The 5,255-nt window shown below is 43.8% G+C and overlaps 1 long non-coding RNA gene across 1 annotated transcript; it reads left to right on the top strand.

Moving 5' to 3' along the window:
- The first annotated feature begins 1,305 nt into the window (after positions 1 to 1,305).
- Positions 1,306 to 2,891, top strand: LOC141435814 (uncharacterized). The gene is made up of 3 exons (XR_012452229.1): positions 1,306 to 1,337; positions 1,631 to 1,790; positions 2,466 to 2,891. It is a non-coding gene; the product is annotated as an uncharacterized lncRNA (long non-coding RNA).
- The last annotated feature ends 2,364 nt before the right edge of the window (positions 2,892 to 5,255 follow it).

Consider the following 5,255-nt stretch of genomic DNA (forward strand, 5'->3'; position numbering starts at 1 on the left):
TATACCCTTTTTCATACATTTATTTTAAATGACTGACCTGACCAAGAAAATCCATTCCTGCTTTAATTAAAGTTTAGTATCAGTTGTAACATAAATGATTATTTCTCAAAAATGTCCGTAAAAGTTGACATTATTCTTTACATATCAGAAGGTGAAGTGCAGTTTATGGTCAGCGAAAAATTAAAAAGTTAAAAAGATTGCAGGCGCGCTAGCTCGACAATAATGAATTAGCGCGCCTGCAATCAGTCACATCTTTTTTTAAAGTTAAAAAAGCCATGGAAATGTTGGCACAAGTCGTATACAGCCAAGTCTAATGGCCGGTATCAGATATTTTGTTGGAACTCCGGACTTTTTCTATTGGGTCTGAAATAGCTTGTGGTGTTTTCGGTGGAAAAATACACCTGCAGTTTATTTTTAATGAAAAAAGGCGGGAAAGCATAAGAAAAATATTGGAATAAAATTAAACTTTATAATATATTTTGAGAAAAAGTTTATTCTATTTAAGAATTATTCACCATTTTTGAGAAAAGCTTTATATTAGTCTCGGCTGGAATAGCAATTGCTGGCTTCGTATTAGTTAAACGGACTCGCAAGCTCGTCCGTTTAATACTCATACTCAGCCAGCAATTGCCTACTTCCAGGCTACGACAATAATCTACTATTATCATTTACAAGTCAGTATGTGAATCGGTCTGTCTATTTTTTAGGATGCAGAAATGTCATAAGAAAGGTATAGCATTACTAGGTCCCCAATGTCACTATACTTGTCCCTCGAGCGTTTGTGATTATTTTGGTGATAAGAGGGGGATCTTAAAGTGTATCATGATCGTGCCGTGAACTGACCGTGGTGGTCTGTTGTTGCAGGGCCTCCCCCTCCCCCGCGCCGCTCCCCTCCGCGCTGCTCACGCGCGCCGACTGCGTAAGTGTTTCAACCTTCCACAATAAGTTTTCTAATTTACAACAATTTTGTTCTCACAACTTCGCACTGTGACTCTCCGAACGAACCTCGTCTTTGAATCCAACGCTGCGTTCGACAGGTCATCGATTTGACTCGTATAGTACCTGCGAGCGAACGGATCAAATTATTACTGTTCAGCTTGTAACGGACGTGGTTCGTTTAGAGAATGCCGTGGTATGGTTTGTAACACTAGTGTTGTTTGCTTGTAGAGCGTGGGCGGCCCTCCGCTGGGGAGCCTGTCGCCGCTGGGCGGGGGCGGGGGCGGGGGCGGGGGCGGGGGCGGGCGCTACTCGCCCCACCACCAGCAGCTGCTGCAGCAGTTCGGCCCCCCCGCCGCGCCCCCTGCGCCCCCGCGCCCCCGCACTGCTCGCGCTCAGAGGTGCGTATACACCCATCGTTCGATTACAATAATAGCCGATTGACACCAGGAATCAGGGTTGTTGTGAATGCCTATCCACGTCTGCAACTGCGGAACCTCCGCATCCACGTCCGCTATAAGCAATGCTCTTGGATGGTTGTGGACGCGGATGTAGCACAAGTCGTGTCAAGAATAAAAGTGGATGAAATTCAATTTACAAAACTTGAAAGCAACTTTGTGATTGTGAATGATGCAAATTAAGCAGTAGCTCGTAATGAATCCGATTTTAAAAGTGTTGTGTTGTGTTTTCGCAGGCGCGGGCCGGTCCAGCAGCAGCTCGGCGGAGTCTGTGTCGTCGTGCAGCGCGTCCCCCCCTCCCGTGGGCGCGCTCCCCCCTCCCGGCGGCGCGCCCCCGCCCCGCCCCGCCGCCGCCCCCGCGCCGCTGCACGCGCGCCTCTACACGCACCCCTACAGGTAGCTGCAACCTGCAACACGCCACGCCACGCGACGCCATCATCACACCAACAGCCTCCGCCTCCGCCAGCTAGCGGCCGCGGCGTGCTCTTTGAATAGAGCGGAGCCGAGCCCAGCTGAGCCGAGCCCGCCTCACGTAGCGTTGCTCTATCTATTAGATGACAAGTCGTGAATAGAGCAGCCACTAGAACCCCACCTCAGGCTGTCTCCATCACATTACACACAATTTTTACAAGCTTTTATTTAGTTTCGCCTGCCCCGTTGTCTGTCTGTCTGTAGTCAAATCTTGCAAGTTAAATTCGACCAACTTTCAGTAGACGGATTGACTTGAATTTGGCATACTTTTGTAAATTGTGTGACAATACAATAATCTGGACTCATCTGGAATCTGGAATAATCTGGAATAGTCCGGACAGGATCGTCTCTGCAGGACGGGACTCTTCAACGGTTAATAGCATCAACATGAAATTTGGTACGCAAATGTAGTTTGGGTGACAATGTAAGTAAAGTCGACAAAAAGTACAGTCAGTAAAAAAAGCTTGTATTATTAATGTTTTTTTGTAAAAACTTATTTATCCTACGGACCTCGGTCCTCAGATGAAGCGACAGCGTAGCCTTTGCCCGAGAGTGCCTCCTTACAATGCTTAACGTGTGTTGTTGTTTCCGGTGCGGCAGACGCGTGCGCACGCTGTACGCGTGCCTGGGCGAGAGCGAGGGCGAGCTGTCGTTCGAGCCCAACCAGATCATCACCAACGTGGCGGCCAGCGCCGAGCCCGGCTGGCTGCGCGGCACGCTCAACGGGAAGAGCGGACTCGTGCCCGAGAACTATGTCGAGCCTCTGCCGTGACCCGTGACCCGTGACCCGCGACCCGTCACCCGTCACCCGTGACCGACACGACACCGCCCGACCCGACCTACCATAGGTACTGCGTCGTACCTACTATGTTAAGTTGTTGATTCTTTTGTACGTCTGTATATTTTGTATATTGTAAATAAGCGTTTGTTGATATTTTAACTATTTATATTACGTTGTGAATATTTGTACCAAATATAGTATTGTGCGATGTCCGTATGCGGATGTATTATACAGATTAATATATACGGTTGTGTTTTATTCAGTTATAGAAATATTCCGGCGTTCCTAAGGCTAGAATCTCTTTGAAGTCCTGTTCACTCTAATGGAAACTGGACTGAAAACTTTCCGACGTCCTGTGACCATGTGACCCTGTGATACGGAAACTATAAGCGGTGTCTGACACGATGCAAGGTTAGCATTGACTGTTTAAGTCATATAAATTCCACTGAAAACTCATTTCAATAAATTGATTCACGATCTGGCCGCCACGGTACATACCTTTAATCTCGCCAGCTGTTTGTTGATAGTAAAATCAATGTTACCATTTTCTGATGTAATCACTATTTAAAAAGTAAAGTAATTACTATTTCGAAGGTGAGACCCTATCTCGCTACCAGCGAAATAAATATGTCGGAAGATAGGATATAGACAGTCGGGATCCGACCCTGACATGACCGATGTGGCCACAAAAGAAACTATTATGGAGAACTAACAAAAGTCCACTAATTGTAGTGAACATAAAACCAAAATAATACGGCACTCATTCACTGAAATCTTAGTAATGCAATTATCACAACGATTCACAGTAACTTAATGAGAAGCCTAGTTAAAAACTTTTTAACAGAATAAAACAATAAATTTATAAAAATCAAACAAATCCAAATGTTTATTAGATAAATTTTATCCTGAACAATAATCCTATCGATTTGTATAATAAAATAACGAGTGTTTGTTTTTTAATTTTTAGTTGGTTCGATTCCCGGGTTAGACAAGCGACGTTTAATCACGTTTAGAAGATCTTTGAATGCAGTTTTATTTAATTTTAAAAATAAAAAAATTGATTCTTTCCACCCTGTATACATATATACGCATACGCGTCGATTTGAGAACCTCGTCCGTTTTATTCGTCGGTTATAAATAGAGAAACGCGTAAACAGCAGAGTAGTATAAGTGTCAGAGGGACCGCACGAGGCACGACCCGAACTTCGAGTTTCGTAGTAGCCCTGGATAGTACCTAGTACTCGTAGCTGTGGATTCAGGCCAGACTTCTGACACAAAACACACAAAATTGACGATCGCATGTCAATGAACAATCGTCATCATTCTAGAAATAAATATCATGGGACTAGTCTAGTTCCATGCTAGCAAAGCTGGATACTAGGCAAAGGATAAACATACTTACGAGTATAAGCCACCCAGCAGGGCTACTACGAAACTCGAAGTTCGTGTCGTGCCATCCCTCTGACACATATACTGTTTAATACGAGAGCGAGAGGGACGGTACGATATGAACTTCGAGTTTCGTAGTAGCCCTGCTGGAGTGCATGTTTCGACACTATTGCCAAAACGCGGAACCGACTGCTGCTAGGGGGGTAGTGGTTTATCTTTCCGCTACAATATTATGAAAACGTCCTGGTCGCAAACTGTATGACAGGCGTCGGTTACTGCCGCGCGTACGAATTTGTTCGAAGTGGTCCAGGCATTCAGTTCTCTATCTTCTATATATATACAATTCAAAGTCCTGACTGACTGACTGACTGATACATCAACGCACAGCCCAAACCGCTGAAGCTAAACGCTTGAAATTTGGCATACATATACCTTAAGTGATATAGAGGTACACTAAGAAGGGATTTTTTACTCGAAATTCCCACGGGATAGGGAATAAATGGGATTTACATTTTTACTTTAAAATGGCTTTATTTCCGTAACTATAATTATAAGAGACTTCAAATTTGGCATGCAAGTAGGTAATACTAACTGCTAAAAATCGTTTTCAGGATTTTTCGAAATTCCTACGGGATAGGGAATAAATGGGATTTATATTTTCGCACCAAAGTGGCCTTAACTCCGTAATTATAAATATGAGACCTCAAACTTGGCATGCAGGTAGATAACATAACACTAACATAAAAGGTAAAAACTGTTTCATAATTTCACAAAATTCCCACGGGATAAAACGTTAATTGAATCATAAAACGCACAAGCTAAGCTAATTAACCTAAGGACTGTAGATTTGGCATACTTATGTAAATCTGGTTACAATACAATAATCTGGAATTGATATCCAGGTAGTCCGGCCAGGATCGTCTCCGCAGAAATGAACTCCTCAAAAGTTAATGGCTCACACAATAAACTTTGCAAGATTACGCAGTTTCTTTCAATGACAATTCATATGATAGACACCACTAACTTCCTTTGGCTCTTGTTTGTTAAAGAAAACTCATAAGCTTTTGCAACGAGTTCAAAATGACTGTGTGAGATACTGCTTTCCTGTTCCTCCACGTTCCCATATTACTCCATTTCTAAACAACGCAGGCATGCTAAGTGTGTCGCATCGTAGGGAACTGTTGTTTGCTGCTTTGCTTTTTGATGTTGTGAGGACTGGT

This window comes from Choristoneura fumiferana, chromosome 15, assembly GCF_025370935.1.
Source record: "Choristoneura fumiferana chromosome 15, NRCan_CFum_1, whole genome shotgun sequence".
NCBI lineage: Eukaryota > Metazoa > Arthropoda > Insecta > Lepidoptera > Tortricidae > Choristoneura > Choristoneura fumiferana.